We start from the raw sequence: 26869 nt of genomic DNA, 5'->3' as shown, positions 1-26869 counted from the left end.
CAAGTTTTTATATCAATAACAACTGCTGTAGCTTTATCTATCAGATAAGGACCAGACATCCTACCCTCCTCTTCCCCTCTAACTTTTAACTGTCCAGGCCAGTCATTACGTGAATGATAACAGACCATTGGGGCCATCCTTACTGCTGAAGCAATGCAGATGTCGTAATTTATGATTTCTTCTCCTGAGGGTTAGACTACATTCTGGTCTCCATTTTAACATTCCTCTGGATTCTTCAGAAGACAGTAGCAAAAATAAAGCCTTTTCTGGAGTGTGTTAAAGATCCAGATCCTCAGCCAGTGTAAACCCATTACCTGCTTTAAAGCTAAGTCAATTTACACCAACTTTGGATCTAGCCAAATGCTTTTTTAAATGACTGTGGCAATATATTGCATGGATGCATAATTATCTTTCAAATCAGTTTTAGTGCCTCAACAACAAAACCAGCAAATTGCCATGAAAAGGGAAATTTATATACACTTTTTGTTTGTTTGTGTCTATGTGGGTTTTTTCACTGATACTTATACCTCTTTTACAGATCAGCTGTATTGGGCATGAATTTCAGGTACGTGTCACCCATCTCTACATTTGATGAATGTTTTAAAACTTTTAAAATGAGATTAGAATTGATTTATAGTGATGCATTGGCCCCGGGATGATGGTGATGGGCACATTACAAACTCAATAGATAGATTAGATTAGATCATTCCATGTTTAAGGTTTCACAAAGCATTTTACAAAGCAGGAATCTATATTCTAGAACCACAGTGACTGCGTAGAAGGATATAGTGGCTGGTCTGTCACTGATAACAGGATGCTGAGCTTGGTATATACATGACAGAGAGACCGTGCTTGGTATTTGATACATGGAGCCTTGGACGTTGGAACCTGTATTGTTGAGAGAGGGAATGCTGGTCAAGGACACTGGGGTAATCCCCTCCTGTTTTGATCAAGTGCCACAAGGCCTTTATCTTCCACCTGGTCAATCACTGGAGATGGACAGGAGAGAAGTGGTGTTTACTGAGTCTTTCTAAGAATGGATTAATTGTAATTGCAATGCTTTTTCAAGGTAGTGTTTGAGTCATATCCAGGATTAGGAACAGCCCAAGAATACATGTGAGAGTAACACCAAGAAGACTAAACTGAACATTACATACCTCTGACATTGACATGGGGCTCCCAGAAGGAGGATAAAAATGACAATTTACAAGGCAGATCGGTCATACATATCAGAGTCCTGTGCTTTGCTTTCAGGGTGAAATCCATCCCTGTGCAGAAGGCCAGTACAAGGTCTGTGGATCACTTAAATCCCAACCCTGTGGGCTAAAGTGGGATTTAAGTGGTTCATAGATCTTATATTGGCTCTCTGTGAGATCCTGTGAAAGGTCAGCTACCACTTGTTGTCTAGCTGTTCCTTGGCCATCTCCCCTGCTGCATTCATGTTGCTGATTTTCATTAGCAGCCACGTGTGTGCAGGAGGAATCTGTGGATGTCACGTGGGGAATGTGTTTTTCATGCCTGTGTGTTTTCAGGTTACAAAAATGTTAACATCTGTTTTATGCAATCAATCGATTTCACAATCTTTGCTCACTGGGAACAACTGGCAACAACTGGCAAGGAGTGCTTATTGCTTAACTGGCTGAATCAAACAGCTGACAAAACGTCTCCGACTTCAGTAAAACTTTACTGGATATTATTCCTTCCACGCCCCGCCAAACGCTGCAAAAATAATTGAAACCCCATTTTTGTTGTTTATTTCCTGTAGATCTCTTTTCTTCACTATTTCTCCCCTTGTTCTAAGTTACTGCTGTTCAAACTGGGCATAAGAATATGCTACTTTGGAGAATCAGTTCCCACTGATGTACATTCACTCTGCTAGAGCAATATGCAGGCCTCATTTGATTGCCCAGGCTTTTCTGGGGAGGACGATGATGGATAGGGGGCATGAGTTAGAGAGACAATTTCAGTCTGTGGGAGGATGGGCTGGGAGATGTTGGGCCAGCTTTTAGATTCCAGCAGAGATGCATGAATGGGGAGAGGGGATACCCCTTTGTACTCCAAGTATTCTGGGCCTGGCTGGGAGCCTCCCCAGCTAGCTCACATTTGCTCTAACATATTGTCAGATGGTCCATGGCCCCCCAAGCTCATAAACAGCCAGAAGAGCTAAAGCACAATAGTTCTCAGGTCACACCTCCATCAACCCCACCCAAAACATTACCAGCATACCCCTTGTGCCAGAGTCATAAAGGAGTCTTAGGGCAATGGAGAATCATGCCCCTTGTCCAGGATCAGGAAGGTATTTCAGGAGGACTACACTTTCCTTCAGTGGAGAGTGGCGGAGAGCCCTGTGTTAATATAATATGGAGAGTTTTGTAGAAATTGATTAATGCGCTGGTAGCCTGGGATAGAGAGCTTTGCCATTACCTTCAGTGAGACAGGATTGTATCCAGTGAATTCATCTGGAGAAGGAAAATCAATCAATCTGCAGTAACCAGGCAGAGAGCTTGATTGGCTCAACCCATCTGAAAACAATGGTGGTCTGGAGTCTGCTTAGAAACCAAGCTTTTCACCAGGGGATTTCAAAATACGTTGTAAACATTGACAGCTTAGTTCCTCATAACCCAGCTGTGAGCAATGGAAGAATAATCATCCCCATTTTGGAGAAAGAGAGATTAATGGCTGATTTTTCAGAAGAATTCAGCTCTCCCTTAGGCACCTAAATGAACTGACCATTTTTTTTTTATTTTTTTTAAGAAGTCCTCAGCACCCAGTAGACCCTTGACTTTCCCAAGGTTACACACAAAATCTGTAGCAGAGCCCAGAATTCAATATGATCTCCTGAGTCCCAGGCCCATGATCTAATCACAAAAAAAGCCCTCTCCTCGAAAAGCACTGTTTTCTCAGCCCAGTTCATGATACTAAGACTGACAGCAGGGAGAATTTAGAAAGTCAGAGTCCATTTTCCTGAGCTGGAATTTACCCAAGACACCAAGGTTAACACTCCATTGCTGAAGAGAACTTTAAAGGCTTTAAAAAAACTAAATCTGCCAGAATCCAGGTAGGGAGGAAGGATAGCTCAGTGGTTTGAGCATTGGCCCCCTAAACCCAGGATTGTGAGTTCAGTCCTTGAGGGGGCCACTTAGGAATTTGTGGCAAAATCAGTACTTGGTCCTGCTAGTGAAGGCAGGGGGCTGGACTCAATGACCTTTTAGGGTCCCTTCCAGTTCTATGAGATAGGTGTGTCTCTCTCTCTATATATATATGTATGTTTTTAACCCTGCAGTGCATTTCCATGGCCACCAGGCTTCTGAAGGGAAGTTCCACCCTGCAGAGAAGTAACTGCCCTTATAAGTGCAAAGCTCAAGTATACTGGCGGGAATTTTGGACACACAAAATATGAAATATGCACATCAGACAATATTATTAGCTACCGAGATAAGTAAATCCAGATATAGCTTTGCCTTCTAGCTGTTGTTCAATCAATAGCATTGCGCAATATTTGGCATTCCATTGCCTCAGAAACCAAGACCTACGTGAGTGAATTGTTCTCATTTCATGGCATCTAGCCAGACCAGGATGTGAGTCTCACTTTGCATTTTTAGCTCATATTGGGGTCTGGTTCTGCTTTGCTATGTTGCATCCTGGCCTTGTTTGTTTCTTCAGATTTTCAGTAGTTCTGTGTTTTGGGGAAGTTTTTTTCTGCTTCCACATTTGGAAAACTTCCCTGCCTTCCTCTAATGTGTGTTAAAAATACGAGGGAGTCACACTTCGTTGCTTCTGTTGACTCAGCTCACAGCACACGCCAGGGGCTCCTTGCAATCCCTCCGCTGCCACCCATCCGCAGCTCCCTGTGTGCCACCTTCCCATCCCCCTCTATTGCAGGAACTCCCCCACCCACCTTCCCTCATGCCAGGGGCTCTGTGCTCTCCCATTCCTCCTGCTTCTCCCCATGCCCCTCATTCTACCTATGCCTTCTTCCCCTCATTCCTCTATTGTCAGTTAGCTCTCTTTGTGTGCTGTGCCAGCTCTCGCCAGGTAGCCGACCCAGCACACCTTGATCAAACTGCCCAAAGAGAGACAGACACAATTTGGTGGTGAAGGCATTCGGCCAGGTTTATTATTGATAAAGCATGGTCCTAGTGCCCTAGCTGTGCTACAGGTACACTAACACACATATGCCCGTTACAGTGGACCGGCTCAGGAACCAGTGGGACTTTCCACCTCCCTGTATGCCAGGTGAAAGGTTAAGGCGAGGCATTCCAACATTTATAGACTGAGACAATCAATCTGGGATAAACAACTTACCTACCATCTCACGTGTTTCATGACATGTTTGTTACCTCCCCTTGTAGCAGTCACCTGATGCTTCAGATAAAACATCCCTATTCATCACCTGGCTTTGTACTTTACTCCTGATGTTTCAGACAACACATCCCTGTTCATCCCTTCTGCCAAACCAGCATGTGTTAGGTTGGGGTGTCCGTGTGCTTGCCTGCTGGAATGTGTTTCCATAATTCTGTGTGTTTTAGCCACTGAATATGTAAGTTCATGTACCAGACACTGAATTTGCAGGCAAGCGTCTACATTTTGACAGGGCCTGACTTTTGCTCATAGCATAACTTTGGTTCAGACCTCAGGTCTTGCACCAGGTCCATGCTTCGGGCTCTCTCTTTCGACTGCACCCCCATTTTTTCCTGCCACAGTCACCAATTCTCCCCAACATCAGGGGCTCTGTGTTCCCCCTACCACTCTCCCCCATACCAGCATCCCCCATTCTTTGCCCCCATACCAGAGGCTCTGTATGAACTCTTTACCCCTATTTCTCCCTTTCCCGCCCTGCTCCCAGGATCCCTCATTTTTTCCCCACCAGGAGATCTGTGTGCTCCTTTCTTCCCATGCCAGGGCCCCCCATTATCTGCTTCATGCCAGGGGCTCTGTGTGCACACTCCCTTATCTCCTCATTCCTCTGTCCCACCCCATCCCTTTCTTCTTCAGGGTGACAACATTTTAAAACTGTATTGGGAGGAAGGGTGGACCTGAAATGAGGGTGTTGTTATGCTGGAAGGTATTAGTGGCTGCTATCAACAGGTCCTTTGATCTGTAGAAAATTACACAGGTGTTTGAAGCTGCTAGCTCTGTTAACCAGATGCCTCCATTTCCTGCTTTCAGCTTTTCTGTTTTTCACCCAAATCCATATGGCTGCCAATCCTCAGGCCTAGCCTCCAGCAGTATGCAGCCTACTTGGGCTTATCCCCTGGGAGAGGAGCGAGGTGAGTATGTGTAATGTGTGTGTGTGGGGGGGGGACACAAGAGGGAGCTGATCCACCTGGAGAAGGAGGCAGGACTGTTGGGATGGCACTGTGGGGGGTCACTGGGGCACTGGGCTGCTAGAAGCTGTGTTTGACGTCCTGCTCAACATCCTGTAGAATCTGGCTATAACCCAGGCTCTTAGCACTTAGTCTAGAGGAGGATCACCATTAGCCGTTAGCAGTGCGGGGACTTTGCACCCAGCTAAACTGTTCTGATTCTGCAGAAACAGCTGATGTGTTCAGGTGACAGGTGTGGAAGGTGCCCAATCACAATTCAGTCAGGAAACTCATCCGTAATCCTTGGCACATACCAGTGGCCTGATCCTGCGAGGTGCAGACAGCCCACACCTCGCACTGATGCTAGGGGAAGATCAGAGCCTCATAGAAGCAGGCCCTGGCCTTTCTGGGGGTGTCACTCTAATGTTGTAAAGTCTCCTGTAGTGATAAACTGGGGTTAATCTCGGTGCGGTTTTCAGAAGCACTGAGCATTGGTCTAACTCAGCCCCTCTTGATGTCACCAGCAGTCTTACCATGTTCTTCAATGGGTGCAGAACTTAGCCAAATGCAGAGTGACTGCTTTTGAGAATCCTTCCCAGAAGTCCTTCAGTGGCGATTTCTCTTCCTCTCCTGTTATTTCTCCCTTAGTTTCAGCAGTGAAGAAGAAACATCAGTGATGCCTCCACCCCAGCCAAGCTGGCTTGTCCCTTGCCCAAGATCTCGCTCCCAAAGGGCTCTTTCTCTTGTTGTTGTTTTTCTTTGAAACGCCTTCATGTTAAGCTGGCTAATTATGAGACTCTCCTGACGTCTCACATTGACCCTGGGCCATGCTCCAGGAGTAACTGCCCAAGCCAGGCAATCATCCCAAGCCTGCTGCTCATTAAATGAAGCATGAGGCAGTGGGATCTCCAAAAGGCCTGGCCATGATGAGAACTGGGCAGGGCATGAGAGAGAAAAGCCGCACACTAATGGATTAATGATTTATTCTCCTGATGTTAACATTAAAGTTATGATCCACTTTCTACTAAATCACAGCTAATGTTAGCAGCAGATGCATCCTATTAGAACATGCAGTCCAGCCTTTGCCTGTGGGGGATTGTCCCATACAATAGCTATTCCAGTGCTAGACACAATTAAATTTTATAATAATTTTTTGGTAATTGTCTCTGTTTGTGTATATACGTAACGCTCATCGGAGGGACACGTCTGTATTATGTCTGTATTATGTAGATTTTGTTATCTAGAGGCTCCAACTGTGATCACGGCCCCATTGTGCTAGCCACTGTACAGACGCACAGTGAGAGACAGTGCCTGGCTCAACAAAACTTGCTGTCCAATAACTAGGGCAGAATTATTGCCTCCAGTTGACAGATGGGTAATGGAGGCACAGGGAAGTTAAATGGCGTGAGATAAGGTCACACAAGAAATTCTGTGGCAGGACTTGGAACTGAACTCCAATCTCCTGAGTATCAGTCTAGTGTCACAACTACAAGTCACTCCTTCAAACAGCAGAGTGCACCTCTACGACAGCTTATAAATGCTAATTAATATGTTAAAATGAACTGTTCCTGAGTTATCAAGAAACCAAGAATTATTTACAGAAGTTATTCCATGAACAATTTTGAGTAACAAATTAAAGGAAAGCTGAAACTGCTGGCAATTTGTGAACACAAAACAAGGAGATGAATTCATTGAATAAGTCAGAGGTTCTCCACCATTTTACGTTGTGGACTACATCTTTAAAGAGTGATTATTTCTTGGACCCTGTCCTCTCTGATTGGCTGTCATGCAGCCCACCACTCTTCATGGTCTCATAACATTTCTCTGGCAGCTACAGTAATAACCTATGTATAACTGTAACATTAGGACATTATTTCATGTATCTGTAGCTGTCTTTTAATAGAATTCAGTAGTTGCAAAAAGGCAGGAGGAGCCCGGACCATGTGACCAGCCAGTTCTGCACAGATCACAGTTTGGGAACCACTGAACTAGTCACTGTGAGTTATTAATTCATCTCTGCTAAGAAGGCTGGTATGAGTTCCATTACATAAACTGATAATGACGTTTGTCCCTTCATTACCTATGATTAGGCAGTATGGGATCTGAGTCTGTTCGTGCATTCTGCTGCAGGTTAGGCAGGTGATAATGAAGTCCATGTTGTAGAAATGGCTACTGTTGGAGTGCAAAGGATTTAAGGTAGAATATTGTTATGAGTTGGGTTAAACCTTGTTATGAGTTGAATTAAAACTGCACCGAAACTGGTGTACAAATGTGCCCTTCACTTAAGTTTGCTATAAGGGACAGTTATGGAGTCATACCTAAAACAAGGCCTATTCATCATCGGCAGTACATGCAATGTGCCCAGCCATTTAATGGCGTCATCATCAACCAGGTGAAGAGCTGTAGCCAGCCGTCAAAATAAGTCAGTGGGCACTCGACCCTGATATGCAACATAGTCTGAAGTTGACTACAGCTGCATCGCGGGTCATTAGATAAACATCATTTAAAGAGACTGTCCATACAGTTACCCTGTCCTGTTCGAAATCGGTTCGGAGACAACCACAGGTGCCTGGGCAGATCAAAACCTGGTAGACAGGAGGCCTAATAGGGGATGTCTACACTGCAATAAAAAACCTGTGGCACTGAGTCTCCGAGCCCATGTCTGCGAGCTTGGGTTCAGGCTGCAGGCTCTGAGACCCACCCTCAGAGCTTAGGCTCTAGACCGAGCCTGAACATCCATACTGCAGGTTTTGTAGCCCTGCAGCCCTAGCCCTGCGAGCCCGAGTCAGCTGACATGGGCCAGACACAGGTGTTTTATTGCAGTGTAGACATGTCCACAGAAAGCAGAGAAAGCAAGCAGGGGTGAAAGTAACTTAAAGATTTACTGGTACGACGGAGTCCTGAGCAGGGGGGGTGGCCTCAACTGGAATAGGTGTGCTCTCAACCAGAAGAGGCAGGGCCTTTAAACACCCCAGCCCTTTAAATCAAGCGGCTCCGGCTGCAGCTGGGAGCCCTGGGGCCTTTAAATCACCCCTGGAGCTACCAGCTGCAGAGGCAGCTTGGCGCCCCAGGGCTCAGCGGCGATTTAAAGGGCCCGGGGCTCTGGCCACCACTACTGCAGTGAAGCCCCATGCCCTTTAAAGCACCACCGGAGCCCTGCCACCACTACCCCAGGGCTCCAGCAGCCAGGCTCAGGTGGCGATTTAAAGAGCCTAGGCCTCCGGCCCTGCAACCGCTACCCCCGGGCCCTTTAAATTGCCAGCCTGGGAAAGCTGGTCTGGTCTGGCATGGCATACTGGCTCTTGCTGGTATGCCGCACCGGACTGTACCAGCTTACTTTCACCTCTGAAAGCAAGCCAAGCAGCAGCCAGTAAGCTAGGTGTGACCCTGGAAAAAGCATAGAGAAAGATTCTGGATAGGGGATGCTGACTGAAAGAAGTTTTGAGCCTGTGAGCTAAGAAACTGTTTTGATTTTGATTCCTCCTGCATGTGGAGAAGCAGGGTGTAAATTCCTTGTAAAGAAACAAGATTGCATCAAAGAAAATACCAGACTCCATCATCAATTTCTACTCCCAATTCGAACATTCTCAGGGCTCCAAACGTTGATTAGCTGCTTGGTAACAATATTATTATCTGCCTGGTGTGATAGTACCATTCAGATCCACCTCTCTGGGATTTAGGATCGACATAGTGTGAGTGGGTCAGCCAGTGTGTGTTCAAACAGGTTAGACTGGGTGATTATAACAGTCCCTCTTTCTGGCTTTAAAACCTATGAATCTAGGAAAGTGCATTCTTCCCACTAATTCCTAACACGCAGCTCCCTCTCCATAGCACACCCACTAGAATGCCTCTTGTGCAAGAAGAGAGTGTGGAAGGAGATGAAAGTCTTCAGAACATCCAGGAGAGGATGAGAAAGAAAGGGGCAGGGAAGCCATAGTGAGGAGAGAACAAGGAGAGACATGCACAGGGAACAAGGAAAGGAGACAAAGGGGAAGAATTCATTCCTGCCCTGAGAATGCCCTGCAGTCTCACCAGCCAATTAACTATCTTTACATTAGTTCATTTATTAACTTCTCAGGCCTGAGTCCATGCATGTCACCTTGACAATAAGGTTAACCAGTTTCTTCAAGCCTCAGTAATTTTATCTGTAATCCTTTTAAATGCTGCCAAACTCCAGCTGCATCCACTTACTCATCTCATGCTTAATATATGTAGAGTCCTTCTCTGGCATCTGACTCATTACCTTTCTCTGGGCACAGTGAGACTAGGATTTGGGAAGCTCTTTTGGAAGTTCGCTGGTGACTTTGTGACATTGGCTTTGGTTTAGGATTCACAACAATAATGGAAAACCTTCTTTAAGGGCAAAGCAATGAACATACCTCAAGCTTGGGCTTGTCTACCTTGCCAAGTTGTCAACAAAACTTTTGTCTTTCACAGGTACTTAAAAAAGTCCCTCTCCCCCTGAAAGATAAAAGTTTTGCTGCAGCAAGTGGCAGTGTGAACGCTGCTTTGTCGGCAGACGCACTCTCCTGCCGACAAAGTGAACGCTGCTTGTGAGGCTGGAAGTATTTTGTCAGCAGAAGCGCCGACAAAGAGCATTTACACATGCCGACATTTAGCAACAAAGCTGTGTTGACACAGCCTTGTTGCTTGAAGCTGCGTGGTGTAGACAAGCCCCAGTTTGGGTAAAGTCGAACTGATCTATAGCTGTCTGTATTCTCTGGTGATGCAAGGCTGGGAAGACCAGACCCAGTCCAGATGCATGAAATTAGAGGAAAAAAGGAAACTGGGGGATGTTCAGGTCAGTGGGTTGGATAAATGTGAAGAAATGTTCTGCCTCTGGCAGTGTCTCAGTTACATAGCACATCCAGTCCTCGGCCCTTAAATAACAATTGCAAAGAGTTCACTGTGAATCAAATGAAGACAAGAAGAGTGTCTACTCGCTATTCCACCTCCAGCAGGTTCCACCTCCAGATCATCTTTTATGGAAGATCTCACAATGCTTTGCAAACACTGTAGCCCATAAGGTTATTTTGCTAGCTATTATATCCTACTAATCCAGCCAGCAATATCAATTAATGTTTCTTTTTCTGAAATTAATCCATTTTATTCTTATAGTTTATCAGTATCAATTCCTTGGAATTTAGGATGTGTGGAGGCATGTGTTTCCTGATAAGTTTTTCTGAAATGCTGAAATGCAAGAAGCCTACTGGCCTGTAAGATCTGGTAAGATCTGCTGTATAGCAAAAAGTATAATCAGTTATGAATATGTCAGCATAAAAGCTGGCAACCTTTGGCACAGATAAAAATGGTCCCTGAACTTTGCGGAACCAAAGGGAGGAACTATCCACATCACATCACAGGTTTATCCAGCATCTACAACTGGTTGGTAACTGCACGGTACACCACAACTTGGAGGTCATCAAGAGAGCCTAGGCTGGCAGTTTTGGAGTGAGAAAATCCTTATTAATATATTTAGAAAGTAAATGTCATAATCTACTAACCTATAGGATAAGGGTACCCATACATTTCTTAGGGTACAGAAATAATATTTGGGTAGAGTAGGTTGGGCCTGAATTACATAGGTCAGGATCCTATAAAATACCTGTAAGAGACCTCTTTTAGCTTCTAGGCTCTTCCAACTCCTGAAGCTTCAGTTTCTTGGAATGCTTTTTCCAGTTCTCCTATACTCTAGAGACTATCTTTTCGTCTATGTATTAATTCTATTTTCTATCACGCTATCAGCTCAGCTTGTGCAGTACAGTATAACTACTCAACATTCTTAACCATTGGGGAAACCAGCACCATCATTTTATTGAGCATGCCAGGAGTGAGGCTAGTCCTTCACCTCCTATTGCCGGGTCCTCAAGGAAGGGTGAGAGTATGATAGGTTAAGGTACTTATAATAGAAATGTTACCACCAGGAGTGTTGGAATTCTTTTACTCTTTTGCAGTCATAAGTTTCATTGCATTTCTAATTTTTTATGTTAATTTCAATAAAGGTTTTATCAATTTGGTATTGTCCTCAGTGTACGTGTTCTTGCCAAGCACCCCGAGAGTCCTCTCCCGATTTAGAACTTTCTGAGTTCTTGAACCCTCTAGTCTGAATTGGACAAGAACCTATAAATCTTCTGGTTGGATGTGATCAGTGGCGAGCCATAACAACTAATCTATCAAATTCAGGTCAACAACATAATTGAATTAATCATCCCTGCATCTGTAGGAGGAATGGTAAGTAGTGTTAGCCACTTTTACAGATGAGGAAAGCGGGGCACATAGAGGTGAAGCAATTTACCCAGTGCCATACAAGTCAATGGAAGAGAGTTCAGATCTCCCAGTTCCATGCCTTAATCACATAGGGTAACATTCACCCACATGTAGAGGGCCAGCACCAGGTGCAGGCACCACATTAGGGATTGACTATATGAGGAAACTGAACAAAATACCTATTGCAGAATAAGCTATTCCACAGTAGCTATTTTAGAATAGTGCCCTGTTTGGACAATCTTATTCCAGTTTGGAAGTGAATAAAATAAACCAGAAAAAGGCACTTTTGTTCCAGATTAAGAGAGTCCATACAGAGAGTTACTCCAGAACAGCTGTTGTACTTTAAATTCACACACTACCTTTTTGCCAGAATAATTTCCGCATCTAGACAAGACCTAAATCACATTAAAGCTCTAATTTGGAAGTTAAGAGAATGGTGCATATACCTGGTAATAGTCCCCTGCCGTGGGACTGGGATCCCATGGATCCTGCAGGACCCACTGCCATAATAGTGGAAGCAGGTAAAATGTACTTTGTTTTGGCTGGGCTTGAGTGGCCAAAAAAAAAAAAAAAAAAAAAGCCAGCGGTAATTTGTGGGAAAACACAAAATGTCTTGTCAGTTTGTCATAAATAGAATTTCAGAAATATAAACCAAGATTTTCTTTTAAAAAAAAATAAAGGTTTTAATACTTAAATTTAAGTGAGGAATAGAAAGAGATTTGATGTCTATTGTAATGGCAGTTAGAGTATTTTTATATGGGTTAAGCAAGATTTGTTTTATTCTTTTAGTGGTAAAAATTGTGTCTGAATTCTATCTAACCTGTCTATCTATCTTAAACATTTTTTTGTGAGGAATTGATTTTTTTTTTTTTTTTTTAGTAGCATGGGGAAATCTGTCTCTCTTGTGGGATTTATGGAATCTAAGGTTTTTGCAGATGGGAGCAAGATAAAAATGCAAGAAACAATGCAGGAGCGAGTGGGAGTGGTAAAGCACTGGAATAAATTACTTAGGGAGGTGATGGCATCTCCTTCCTTAGAAGTTTTTAAAGTCAGGCTTGACGAAGCCCTGGCTGGGATGATTTAGTTGGGAATTGGTCCTGCTTTGAGCAGGGGGTTGGACTAGATGACCTGAGGTCCCTTCCAATCCTGAGATTCTGTGATTCTGTGATTGCGAGCTGGGACAGGAGCAGGATTAAAAACAATCCCAAGCAGGGCTTTATCTGGTGTTAGCTCTCAGCACAGGAGTGAATTTCACTGATAATACGACTGTTGTGATTGTTTATTATTTATATTTCAGTAGCAGCCAGAAATCTTGACTAGGGTCCCATGGTGCTAGGCTCTGTAACAAAAAGGCAGTCCCTGCCCCAGCAAGCTCATGGTCTACATGACAGAAAGGACACAACAGACAAATGAGGAGAGGAAGGACAGGAGGCTGAGCTGAGCTGGGGAGAAAAGCAGAGATTTCCCACATCCCTCCAGCTCACCACTACCTGAGGCCCTATCTGCGCTACAGGTGAAGCCAGTTTAGCAAAGAACATGAGCCTGAGATGTGTGACTCTGTCTCAGTCCTGTAATTCCATGAGTGCTGAGCATAGCCATGGGCTATCAGAGATGCCATGGGCCAGGGGATCCACTGAGTAACCTTATTAAGAGCATGGAGCAGCACTAATGTTGGTTTGCGGCATTTAAGGGGAGCTCTTCCTTTTGAAGATAGGAGTTTGCAAGGTGATTAAAAACTGATACCCACAGCACACCCAGGAAGGGCCCATGGGCATCTCTGACCCTCCTGTGGTTTTGGGAAGAGGGTGCAGCTGGGGGACTTTATTTTGGTTTGGGTTTTTTTGAGAGTTTGTTTCAATGTTTGGCAGAATGGCCCTTTGATTGAAGACATGCCTGCTCCCCAAGCCAGCAGGATCAGGTAAATTCCCAGGGTGTGCAGAGCTCATTTGCTGCCAACACCCAGGGCATTTCCTGAACATGGACAAAGGCTCTTTGAAACTCAATCCTGTAGCTTGGTCAAACCATCACCCCCCTCACTCTTTATCTCTCTTTTCCAGCGGTTATCTGGGTTCCTGCCCCACCCTCACTCTTTCTTTCTGTTTCTGTCCACTTCCCTTTTTAATCTGCTTTTATCTTTACTTCTCTGTCTCTCCTCCAGTCTGTCTGCTGACTGCTTCTCCTCCCTCTTTCTGTCTTTATCTCACTCTTTCATTCTCTTTCTATCTCTAGCAAGAGGCTTTTTCCTCATTGTTTGTACCCAGATCAGCCTAGTCACTGAAGTCAATGAGGGTTGCATAAGCTTTCATCGACCATGAAGTTGGCCCAGTGCCTCTGCCCTCTCCTATGTCTGGTCCCCAGTCTCTCTCACTGCTTCCCTTTAATGGGCCATGCCTGCACTGTCCCCTCAAATTCATATCCTAATGCCTCCCACCAATAATCAAAGACAGGCTAATTTACCTACTATGGCTGCTTCAATCCCAGCCCCACACATCATCCAGCCCCAGAGACATCCATTCTCCCATAAGGGACCATCCGGGGAAGCCAGTTCCTACAAGGAGCAATTATTGTGCAGACACAATGGTCATGGCTAATATCTTTACTAGACCTCTTCGCTAGCAGCTGACAATTGTTTTCCTACTTCTCCTTGCTTCCTCATTCCACTGATTTCTAGTGAGGCGTCTGCTTGCACAACACAGCTTGGAACAGCAACACAATATTGGCCTTCCCCTGCAGAAGTCTCAGAAGAGCCCCTTAGACTGAAGTGTCTGTGCCCATGAACGTGCCAGACCTCGTCCAGGCCACACTGGTCGGTTCAGGCTCACGATGTGCCACCAGCTGAGGTTGTTTTAACCATTGTTGTTGTGGATGGTCAGTGACCCCATTCAAATATTGCTGAAATGGGGTTTTCTGGCAGTCATGTGGAGTTATCAGTCTCTCAGAACATGATTGGTCCCATTGTTGAATGACCTGAGGGACAACATTCTACCCCAACAGTGGCATGGAATACACAGGGATTAGTGGAGGATAAATCCACTCAAGGTAGCAATCTTTGATAGTAATCTGCTGCCAAAAAGACTTGGCCTTTGTCTTTCACAAGGAGGAAGTGGTGCATTATAGAACCACAGTGGAAGCAGCAGCATTTCAAATCCCTCCCTACCATGAAGGCTTCAGCACTGAGTTGTATGACGTGTGAGCCCTGGGAGATATCATGCCTTGTGGCCTTGCAATGGAGCAGTGTCATGGAGAGGAAGACTGCCACAGGGAATGTAGTAGGGAGAGGAACCCGGTGCTAGGTGTGTGCTGTAAGGGTTCTCCTCACTTCATTTCCCTGTATTGACCGTGGGTAGCAGAGAAAGATAGGAAAGTTGGTTCAGAGACTGCCCGATAACACAGCCTGGCTTTGAACTGTGGAACTGGTGGTACTGATACGCTGGGTCCCACAGTGAAGGAAAAGCTCATCAAATAGTCCTACAGTAGCCCCATATGACAGCAAATGGGTAGCAACTCAGAGCAATTAAAGTGTCAGGTGGTCTACACTAAGAAAGTAGTTGGAACTAAAAAGTAGGTAAAAATCCACACCCCTGAACAATGTGGTTAAGTCAACCTAATCCTCAGTGTATATAGCACTAGGTTGATGGAAGAATTCTCCCATCACTCTACCTACCACCTCTCGGGGAAGGGGAGTACCTATGCTGAGGGGAGAACTCCTCCTGTTGACATAGGGTCTTCACTGAATCTCTACAGCAGTGCAGCTGCGCTGCTGTAACATTTTGAGTGTTAGCCCTAAGAGAAGGTTACTAGAAACATGTAAGAGATCTGGGTTCATATTATGGAACTGACAGAATGGTGGCAGTGGGGATTCCCCAGCCTTGCTGCTTTTCCTAGTGTACAGCATAGTCCTTTGCAAGGTTCTCTACATCCATATCAACAGACAGACTCTCAAAAAGGAAAGGCGGCTAGAATAGGATGGTTGGGAGGCTAGCCTGGGACTTGGGAGCTGAGTTGGGCAAAAAAAATTAAACTAATAGATTATTTGCTGAAAAATGCAAGGCCAGGTTGATCAAAACTATAGACAAATTCGGGTCAAATTGGATGAATAGTTTTGACCAGAAAAGACATGACAGTTAAAAAAAAAAAAAAAAAAGTCACGCATTCTGTTGAAACAAAATTAAATGGAAAAAAAGGGTTATGAGTCAAATGTAACATTTTATTCGATCCAAAGTGATTTTTGTTGTTTTGGTGAGAATTTTTTTTCCATTTTGGGTCAACCCAAAACAATTATTTGTCCCTGATATTTTTGTTTGGGCCCCAAAACAGAAAACTCAATTATTCATTCAGCTCTCTTTGGGAGAGGTTGAGTTCCCTGTTCTGGTGTGGCTGGCCTGGGAGACCTTGGGCATGCTACTTTTTCTCTCTGTTCTTCATCTGTAAAATTGAGTATATAAGCCCTTCCATCCCTCCCAGAGCACAGATGCTACAGTAACGGAGGCCGCGCAAGTACCATTACTAGCTGATGTTCTGGTAGTGCATCGGTGTAAGACCAGATCAGTTATGTGCTAGCAAATAACTGCTTTGTGGTTGCCTGCCATTCATTGCCCAGTGCATAGATATTCCTTTCTGCTTCTTCCTGTTTTCCTCTTCCACATGATGATTATTCAGAACAGAATTGGGCGCTGTATGTCCGTAGTGACCTGGAAAGGAAAAAGAGAGCCTCAGCTCCCATACAACAAGAGCAACTGTCTAGGGAAACAGTGACCTGAGCACCCTGGCTGTGTAACATTTCTGCCTTGACAGATAGTTACTGGCCATTGCCAGTAAAAAAGTACCACGCTAGACAGAAGGTTGTTCTGATCTGGTATGGCAATTCTTATGTTCTTGTATTTGAGTTCTATTCTCCAAAAGGATTGAAATAAGTTGTTGCACAAGTTGTAAGCAGTAGTGTTGGAACCATATTGGTCCCAGGATATTAGAGAGACAAGGTGGGTGAGATAATATCTTTTATTCGGCCAACTTCTGTTGATGAGAGAGACAAGCTTTGGCGCTTGCACAGAGCTCTTCTTCACCTACCATCACCACACTGGGAAATGTCATGCCTGGGAAAGCCAGGCTATGCACTCCTTTATTTTTTCTTCCAGGCACTGAAAATTGCTGCATGGGAAAGAGGGGTTTTACAGGTCATTAACAGGAAAGACATTCTCAATGTATGGATATCCAACACCCAGCTCTGTGTGAGCTCCAGAAGTTGGCCCATAAACGATATTACTTCACCCACTTTATCTCTATGTTACACAAGAGCAATTCTAAATGTTTTGCTATTTTCTTTCATCGGAGAGAAAGACAAAACTTTTTTCTTGCCATGGTTCCTATCAGGATAGCTCTGATTTGATACCAGGTTAAGGCTAATAGTGGTGGGTGAAGCAGAGGGTGTTCAGTTGTATTGTCTGGATAAGCTTCTAAAAGTTCAGAAGTTTATTCAGAGTTATGTGAACTTCTGGCCAATCAGCAGATAAGGCAGTGCCAATGGAGGAGGACTGATTATCATCACCACAGCACCAAGAAGCCTAGTCATGGACTAGTACCCCATTGTGCTAGATGTTATACAAACAAAGGAAAAAAAGATGGCCCCTGTCACAAGGCGCTTACAATCTAAGTACAAGATGAGACAACAGATGGATAATAGATGAATGGAGAGCACAGGGAAACAATGAGACAGTATTGGTCAGCATGATAGGTAGTAGTCTCTGCACACCAGCCTTTTGATCCTTGTCAAATTTTTGGTAATAGCCATGGCAGTTTTGAAGAGGATTTTGAAGGTGGTTGATGAGGTGGCTTTAAAATTCAGGATTTAATTTATAGAGATTTTTTCCAAAAGAGTTTCAGTAAAGCCCAGGACACAATGTTGTTAAGAAAAATTGAGAACCAAGGAACAGGGCTCACAGATACTATAGTAATAATAGACAGATCCTGAATTTGAAACTATGTAACTACCAAGAGCTTCACTTCATCACCATGTTGGGGCATGTCCTCGAGCCCACATTTTTGGACCTGAATCCAGAAATGTCATGACTTGGAAAGCCAGGCAGTTCACTCATTTATTTTTATTTCTAGGCATTGATAATTGCTATCTGGTAAAGGGGGATTTACAGGTCATTAACAGGTTTTCTGTGCTTGCCAAGATAGACATTTTCAATGTATGGGTATCCAACACCCAAGCCTGCCCTTGATTGCTGGAAGCAGGAACTGTGAGCTATTTTCCCCTGCTGGATCTCGCATGCTGTACACCCTGAGAAGAGAGCTAAATAGAGTTTACAAAGCATAGTTCCATTATAGGGATTATTTGTGTTAGCTAAATGTTCGATTCTGTTGTTAATAAGATATCAGATAACCAGGCTCAATCGGTTTATTAATCAAAGATTATTAGTCAAAGATTAATGAGTACGATAAAGAAAGGCAATACATTACCCACACAGGGAAGCAGTCCTGCAGCCTGATCCATTCCAGCTATCTTTCAGAAAGTACACCATACTTGTTTACAAAAAAGGGACAAAGAAAATTCCATTCTCATGATCTACTAACCCATGGAGTTCCTTTCAATTTACGTAACAGATAAGCTAAAGACATCTGACAACAAGTCATTATCTCATCAGCCATAGGACACATCAGTAACACAGAATAGTCCTTTTCTTGGTTTCCTGGGCATCTGAGCATATTTTCTAATGGTCAACAGGTCAGAGCAAGAGGTCACACACATCATTCAACAACACACTAAGATTTAGCCTGAATACAAAGGATTATAGATACAAAGCATTATGGGACTTTGGTTCATCCGCAAATGTTCATGTTCGTTTGGTTCATCTGCTAACACTTGAAGGTAGAATAATGTTTATTTGAATTTACCAATCTACTGGCCTTAGGAAAAGAGCTAGATTTACCCAGTCTTTATACATGTGCCAAACCTCACACCAAAGACAATCTACAGAACAAATTAATTTTCTTTGTGGACTCTAGAATAAACTGGCCATGCTCCTCAACAGGCTGCATTATGCTCTACAATAGCTGACACATCTACGTTAGGTAATTTCATACTTGCTGAACTAAGAAATGATCTCCAGAGCCGCAGAGCTGCCATACCAATTACATTTGCTGTGCTACCTCACCGTGCCTTAAATATGTCAGAATTATTGTGGGTTCAATTGTGATTTACTGGCATAGCCCTCCATGGGGCATAGCATTTCTGAGAGGCCAGCTATAGGCCCAATACAAATCCCATTAAAGTCAATGAGAGTCTTTCCATTGACTTCCATGAGAATTAGATTGGGTTGAAGCTGCTACTACTAGATCTGATCTTCCTGCCATTTAAGTCAATGGTAAAGCTCCAATTTACTTGAATGGAAGCTGTCACACTGTCTGAAGTGGCTCACAACTGTGAGTGTCTATCTCAGGGCAGACTGTGAGAAAACAAGGGCAGACCCCCCAAACTGGTGGTGTATTTCATTACTAGATTTCACCAAGCCAGTAACAAATGTGAACATTTCTATACCAGTCTTATCCTGGAGTCACAGACAATCCCCTTAGACTCTCCAGTCTACTTTGTCGCCAAAACAAACTGAACTTTATGACAAAATGTTACTTAAATCTAAAATCACACCACATCAGGTCTCTCCCAGTTCCAAGAGAACAGTCACTTACCCAGGTCCCTGCACAGCCTCCTCTCCCCAAACACTGATAAGCTCCGAACAGTGGATCGATTGCTCCCTGGAGCAGGCATTGTCACCTGCCCAGATAAGTGAGCACTTGCCAAGAAAACAGGAAGGGGAGTTTCAAAGTTCCTGGGGCTTTACAGGGGGAGAGGTGGATGTCTGTTCACCTGGCAGCAGAGCAGCAATGCTGCTGGTTAGTGTGGTCACCTAGGCACTGTGGGATATCCTCTGGAGGTTAAAAGATGTGTAAACAGGATTTGGGCATGTCTACACTTGCCATTTAAAGTGGAAAAAGTCCCTTTTGGGCAAAAACTATGGGAGCGTCTACACTTGCCAATGACTTTTTGCCGTGAAACTCAGAAGTTTCACGGCAAAAAGAAAAACACCTCCTCGAGAGGCGTACAGGTCTTACCAGTGATGCTTTTGCGGTGACGTGCAAGTGAAGACACGTTCTTCAGTCAGGTAAAATATAACAACAGGTAAACCACAGTTTGTAACTCCAAATGGTGGCGATGTAATAGATTGCCAATTTCCCAAAGTCTTTTCCAGAGCTACTCAGAATAATTCTGGGGATTTCCATCTTCTCATTCAGTTATTCTGCCCTGTTAGAATCCAAACAGTCCAGAGATAAAGAATCTTTATTTGAATCAGTACTTATAGCTTCTTTTCACAGACAATCTCCTAAGTGTTTTTACTCACACAATGGCCAATTGCTTTGAATTTTGCATTCTTCTTCATTTGCATTCGATGAGTTATTTAGTTACAGGGATATACATAATGTAAATACCTGCCATTACATTATAATAGGAATAAATAAGTGAAAACAATACAAGTAACATTCCATTAGTTTTCATGAATTTCTTACACCTGAATACACTCTCACATTAACACACACTTTGATCTAGGGTTATTTAGTTACCAGGCATGCATAATGTAAATGTAATGTAATAATAAACACCAGGATATGGATAGGCAAAAACTATAATTAACATCTCCTTTGATCTCTATTAACACACAAGTGATTTGGCCCGAATATATGCTAATACATTTCACTCCTTTGATATTCACACACAAGTTAATTGGCCTATGGCTCTGGCCTGAGCTGGTCTGTCAGCACCACTGAAGCCAGGTCAGATCAATTAACACTGGGCCAATTCATGAGGCTCCCACTTAGTTTTCACTCTGTCTTTATTGTTGGCAAATCACCCACTGACTTTAATGGGAGATTTGCCTGAGTAAAGATTTCAGGGATTGGTCTGTAGTCCCCGATCCTGCAAATACTTACACATGTGAATAGTCAAAAGTGCCTAAGTCACTTTTTAAAATAGGACTTAGGCCCTGAAGACACTTAGGTGCTTTTGAAAATTTTAGCCAGAGAGATTTTTGTAGAGTCATCAATTTTAAGGCCAGAAGTGACCATTAGATCACAGGTAATTAAATTTCACCCAGTTACTCCAGAGCCCAATAACTTGTGTTTGACTAAATCATCTCTTCCACAAAGGAATCCAATCTTGATCTGAAGACCCTCAAGGGATGGAGAATCCACCACTTCCGTAGCAGGCTGTTCTAGTGCTTAATCATTGGATGGAAGTGACTTGCCCAAGGTCCCACATAGAGTCTGCGGCAGAGCAAGGAACAGAATGGAGATTTCTTGAGTCGTGGTCCATTGCCTTAACTTGAAGACAAACCATCCCCTTTAATGGACCCATTCTATTCATTATTGTGAAAGTTTTATCTAGCCTGGTGCTGCCTTTAGGTTTCATTTGTTTGTGTATAAATGAAATCAACCAGCTGATTGTTTCTGTATAATAGAGTTACTGAGTTTCTCTCTTATGTGTTATTGGAGGAATAGGTTTTTTTATCCCACTGAGCTCCTTCTCCAGTAATTCGCTCACTGACTAATATAAAAAAAACCGTTTTTTTATTATTTTGAAAATCTCACTCTCTCTAGCTAGCATGCCAAGCCCTCAGCTGTGCTGATTTATACCTGCTGAGAAGCCAGCCTGTGTAACTCTCACTCCAGCGCAGCAGCCCCACAGGTTACTTAATGCAGTCACAAAATGTAGATCAAGGTGATTACTTTGCTTATTCAGCTATTTTGGCTTGCAGAAAACTATCTTTTGATTTCTGGGTGCAGGGCCATCCCTACCCATATGCAAACTATGCAGTTGCATAGGGCACCAAATTTCCTGGTGCTCTGTGCAGCTGTGTGCTGCTCCAGCCTTTGCTCCGCCTCTTCCCCATGGCCCCTGGCCCTGCTCAAATGCAGCCCCACCCCAACTTCACCCCTTCCCCAAAGCCCCACCCCTACTCTGCTTCCACCCCGCCTCTTCCCACCCCTGCTCCACCCCTACTCCCCTGAGGACTGCAGCAGGGGGCAGGCCTGCTTGCAGCGGTAAGAAGAGCAACCCGGCCCCAGCCTGCTCTGCTCTGCTCCCCTGGCTCCCAGCCATGCTGCCTGTGAGTGTTGGGGGGCAGTTCCCCCCTGCTGCCCAAGCCCCAAGGCTGGGAGCCAGGGGAGCAGAGTGGAGTGGGCTGGGGCCAGGTCTCTCCACTTCCCACCTGCCCATGTCCTACACTCACTGGGTGGCAGGAAGTGGGATAACCCAGCCCCAACCTGCTTCACTCTGCTGGCTCATGCTGGAGGGTGGTTTCTCCCTGCCCCCTAAGCCATCACCCCTCCCACCCCCGGAGACCTGGCGCCCCACACAGCCCCCCTGTATAGGGGAGTGGATCTGTAGGCACCAAAATGGCTAGGGATAGCCTTGTCTGGGTGGGGTATATTTCAGTATATCTAGTGCTCCTTGCCATCTGCCCTGTAGCAATACCAGCTGTTTGCTCACTTTTAGGACTTGTTTCAAGATTTAAACTCACAGGTTCAGACTTGCCAAGCTGTTTGTTCCTTGTGTTTGAAATCTTTTTTTAAAACACCAAACCAAAAAAACCCTCCTTGTCATTTGTGAAGCCCATGGTTGGGTGTTCAGGCAACTGAGGTTTTTGCCATATCTTTATCTCTGGTTACCTGCCCCTTAATTCTATCCAGTGGTTTTCCATTTTAACCTCTGAGGATCCTTCTCCACCCAGTTGTCCAGAGGGACTCTTCACACACACAGGTCTCCAGGACTACAGTCTGCAAACTGTAGTCCATTGGCCAGCATGGTCAGCCACATTGAGGGATTGCATGCTTCCTTCCCTAATCACCTAAAGAAGTGATTAGTCAGAGAGAGGTGAGCTGTGGGGCTCAGCAGCAAGGTTGGGATATTGATGCAGACTTCCCTAAAGTCAAGGAGCTTCCAAATTCGACATTTGGACAGAGCCTTTCTCTAGTCTAGACCTTGTGCAGTCATGTACATCAGTCCAATGTGGGCGTCAGTCATTGCCATTCTGAATGGGTAGCAGTTTGCACTCAATTTGCAGGGTGAAAATAATCTATAAAAGGAGCAGGGCAATGGAAAATCTGGTCCCTGAGGTTTAAAAAAACTCACCTTTAAATGTCTTCATGCTGAAAGGGGAAGGGCTATGGATTTGAGTAGATGACTGCCTCAGTAAGGGCCCAATCCTGCGAGCTCCTGTTATCAGTGAGGGTTGGGCACTCAGATTCTTGCAGAATCAATCCCTCTGAAACGATTGTCAAGCTGAGCTATACAATCAGCTGCCATGGACCACCAAAATCTTGCTTCGGAGAGTGGGAAGCCTCTGGAGGTGGCACTCATGTTCTGAGTAGAGTGATGGAAGATGGGAGGAAGCCAACTGGTAATCACTTACTGGTAATCTTTGTAGCAATTATGGAGTAACACTGTTGGGCTCTGAGGGATATCCGGGCCTCATGCAGAAGAACTTTGAGAGTCAAGGGAGAAGGGGGAAGAGGTGGAAAGAACATGGGGGAGGGTTTGAGCTACACCAAGGCAAGTGAGGACTGTGTCCTTGGGAGAAGACACATACAATCAAAAGAAAAGAGCAGCAGAGCACACCCATAGAGGAGCAGGCAGTAGCTCTCCTTCGCTCTGGAAGTGCTCCCAAATGGCAGTGTGGGTCTCAAACAGGTTAAAACTGGACTGTGGTGAAGAAAATGGAGGCGAAAGGTGAGGCAAGTCTCCAGCCAATCTCTGTTGTTCCTTCACTGGTGGCAGCCTCTTATCCAATGGAGCCCTTGGGAAGTCCCACCCTCTAACAGTTGCTAGGTGGAATGATTTTCTCCTGGTGAACAATGGCTGGCATTGAGAGAGAGCTCTGAAGCTTCCCAGCTGGTGTTCCCTTGGGTTATTTACAAGAGACAGAGATTTTGCTGACAACCTGGCAGCAGAGTAGAAAGGACAGAGGATGTTTGTGGTTAGTGCTCAGCTTAAAGCCTGAAGCCAGAGGGGTTAATTTTCCAGCTCACAGAGTGTAGAGAAAACACTGCTGGGTGCTAAGGCTGTTGCCCAATCCTTCCAGCTTCTTCCCAAGACTCAATCAACAGCTTTGCTCTTTATGACTTGTGGGCTGGGAAGGGCCTTCTGATGATTGCTAAGCAAGGTGAGCAGTAGTGACGAGGTACCTTTTATGCAATGAGCTTGGTTCATTCCAGTAGCACCACCCTGCTCATAAGGGGGGAAACCACTCCTAGGGCAGGGCACTTATAAAGTGCTGTTTGTCTCTGAAAAGGGATCCTGTAAAAGCGGCACCTTCTCATTCAGCTTTTCTGAATTCAGATTCATAGCTGCCTGTTGCAACTGTGCTAACTTGGATACCTTTTAACTCCCATTAGTCCTGCAGAACTCTCACGTTTAGGAGGGAAGACGCTGGATTTTGTTCTGGATCCTGCATAATCAACACAATTCTTTACCATGTTCAGATTGTAGAATCTCCAGTGCTGGTGATGAGTGAGCCAGAAAGAACCCAGATTGGTGTTCAGATCTCAGACTGGGTTTGCAGCGCTGGCAGTTAAAAAAAAAACACATCTTTTTTTTACCTGTAAACTGAGCACATTTGATCTGGAGTCACCGAGAGACAATAAAGATGGAATGCCATGGTGCTGTTTGCAGAGCACAAATACATTCAGCCTGGTTTCCGTAGAAGATTCGCTGGGAGATGAGTATCACCTGGTTGTTCAGGCTCTCTTCCTTCACCATTCTTTGCACCATCCCACCCAGCAGAAGACCAGGAGGGTTCTGCTATCACCAGGATGAGGAGGGCTAAGCCTGGGTTGCGTCGGCTTCCACCGGCAGACCCAGGGAACAAACCAGGCCCCATGTGCCCACGTAGCACTGCTGTTAATTTCTAGTGGGTTAGGAGGCTGCCCCGCCCATTGGTCTCTCACATAACAGGAGCTACAGCTGCTATTTGAAAATCTATGTTTCTTTAGATTCATTTTTGCAAACCACGGAACCAGCTCCTCAGCTGGTATAAATCACTGCAGTTCCACTGAAGTCGAAGGAACGAAGCCAATAGGCACCAGCCAAGGACCTGGCACACGGAAATTCTTTTTAGATCTGTTTGGAGCCCTCGGATATTTTCAAGGCGAGACAGAGAGAAACCAAATTTGCACTTAGGCGTTGGCCTGACTCAGCTGCCTCGGTTGAAAGATTGTCTTACATTGCTAAAGTGCCTCTGACAAAAAGGGATTACCAAGGGAAATGTCCTTAAAGCCAGATTATGTTTTGATTCATTGCTATTATCCATGACAGGGCATTAACATTTAATGCAGCTCTGTCTGCCGGTGGACATCTCCCAGATCTCCTGCGGCACCTTTATGTCTTCCTTATCAATCCTTCTATCTTCCACATTCCTTCAAGTTCAAACTGCCCCCTTGACACCTTTGCAGATTTAAAGCTCTTTGCAGATTCCTGACTCCACTTGGTACCAGGAGGGGCAAGGTTTATTTCTGCTGTTAGTTTGCAGGAAGAGAGTAAATCAGCATAAACACATTCCATTCTTAAGGGAAACTGGGTAGTCTGTTGGTTATCCTGGAGTCAGTGTTAGGTATAAAGAATGAAGAGTACTTGTGGCACTAACAAATTTATTTGGGCATATGTTTTCATGGGCTAGAACCCACTTCATCAGATGCATGCAGTGGAAAATACAGTAGGAAGATATATATACACAGAGAACTTGAAAAAAATGGGTGTTGCCCATACCAGCTATAACGAGACTAATCATTAAGGTGGGCTATTAACAGCAGGAGAAAAAAAAATTCGTAGTGATAATCAGGATGACCCATTTCCAACAGATGACAAGAAGGTGTGAGGAACAGTAGGGGAAAAATTACTTTGTGTAGTCACGCATCCACTCCGTCTTTCTTCAAGCCTAATTTAATGGTCTCCAGTTTTCAAATTAATTCCAATTCAGCAGTTTATCTCTGGAGTCTGTTTCTGAAGTTTTTTTGTTGGAGAAGTGCGACTTTTAGGTCTGTTATTGAGTGACCAAGGAGGTTGAAGTGTTCTCCAACTGGTTTTTGAATGTTATAATTCTTGACATCTGATTTGTGTCCATTTATTCTTTTGCATAGAGACTGTCCGGTTTGGCCAATGTAGATGGCAGAGGGGCATTACTGGCACATGATGGCATATATCACATTGGTAGATGTGCAGGTGAACGAGCCCCTGATGGTGTGACTGATGTGATTAGGTCCTATGACAGTGTCCCCTGAATAGATGTGTGGACGGAGTTGGCAACGGGCTTTGTTGCAAGGATAGGTTCCTGGGTTGGTGTTTTTGTTGTGTAGTGTGTGGTTGCTGGTGAGTATTTGCTTCAGGTTGAGGGGCTGTCTGTAAGCGAGGACTGGCCATCTCCCAAGATCTGTGAGAGTGAGGGATTGTCCTTCAGGATAGGTTGGCGCATCTAAAGGGGACTAGAACTGTGCTATGAATGCCAGGGCCACTCACCCTTTGGGGCCTACAGGAGATTGCTGCAAGCAACGGGAGGAAGAGCAGGCAGTCAAATGGTTGATTCATAGGTTCTGAGGCCAGAAGGGACAATTGTGCTCCTCCAGTCTGACCTCCTGTATACCACAAGCCAGAGGATGTGTGTAGGATCTGGCCGGAGCCCCCGATAGCAAGATCCTCACTGGGAAAATGGCAAAAGATTCTGGGCTGCATTTCATAGGGTGCCAACTCCCATCTTTGCCAAGAGTGCCAATATCCCAGGAGCCAGTTTTCAGATAGTGCAAGGGCCTGGGAATCAGAACTCCGGGGTTCTATTTCAGGTTCCTCAGTTAACTCCCTGTGTGACCTTGGGCAAGTTGCAATTCTCTGATCTCAGTTCCCCACCTTTGTAGAGGGGATAATACTAACACCTCCCTCCTAGGGCAGATCGGGTGAGGGTTGATTAATGTTGGTAAATTCTGGATCCTTGCATGCAGCTGAAGTGCACGACTGCCTATAAGTGCAAAGGAGGAGTAGGGTTACACCTGCATGAAACTGCTGCACTTATTTACCCATGCAATGGTGCCCCGACAAAATATATGCAGAAAGGAAGGAATCCAGAAAGGAAATGAGAGGACAAAGCTCCCAGGTCTGGTGGGCTGCAGAAGACATCTCACCGCTGAGAGATTGGATTAGTGTTTCCTAACTGCTGCCCGCAGCTCCAGTACCAGACACGGTGATAACCTTTAACATT

General features: G+C 44.7%; 1 long non-coding RNA gene across 3 annotated transcripts; it reads left to right on the top strand.

The window, feature by feature from the left end:
- Positions 1-6466, top strand: LOC115658232. Of its 3 annotated transcripts, none has more exons than XR_004002211.1 (4): positions 1-190; positions 539-565; positions 5170-5270; positions 5955-6466. It is a non-coding gene; the product is annotated as an uncharacterized LOC115658232 (long non-coding RNA). The 3 variants fall into 3 exon arrangements; XR_004002212.1 differs by lacking the exon at positions 1-190 and adding an exon at positions 3284-3578 and having other exon boundaries at positions 197-565; XR_004002210.1 differs by lacking the exon at positions 1-190 and having other exon boundaries at positions 197-565.
- Positions 6467-26869: the final 20403 nt, after the last annotated feature.

This window comes from Gopherus evgoodei, chromosome 10, assembly GCF_007399415.2.
Source record: "Gopherus evgoodei ecotype Sinaloan lineage chromosome 10, rGopEvg1_v1.p, whole genome shotgun sequence".
Classification (NCBI taxonomy): Eukaryota; Metazoa; Chordata; order Testudines; family Testudinidae; genus Gopherus; species Gopherus evgoodei.
This window is presented reverse-complemented; position numbering and strand designations above follow the sequence as displayed.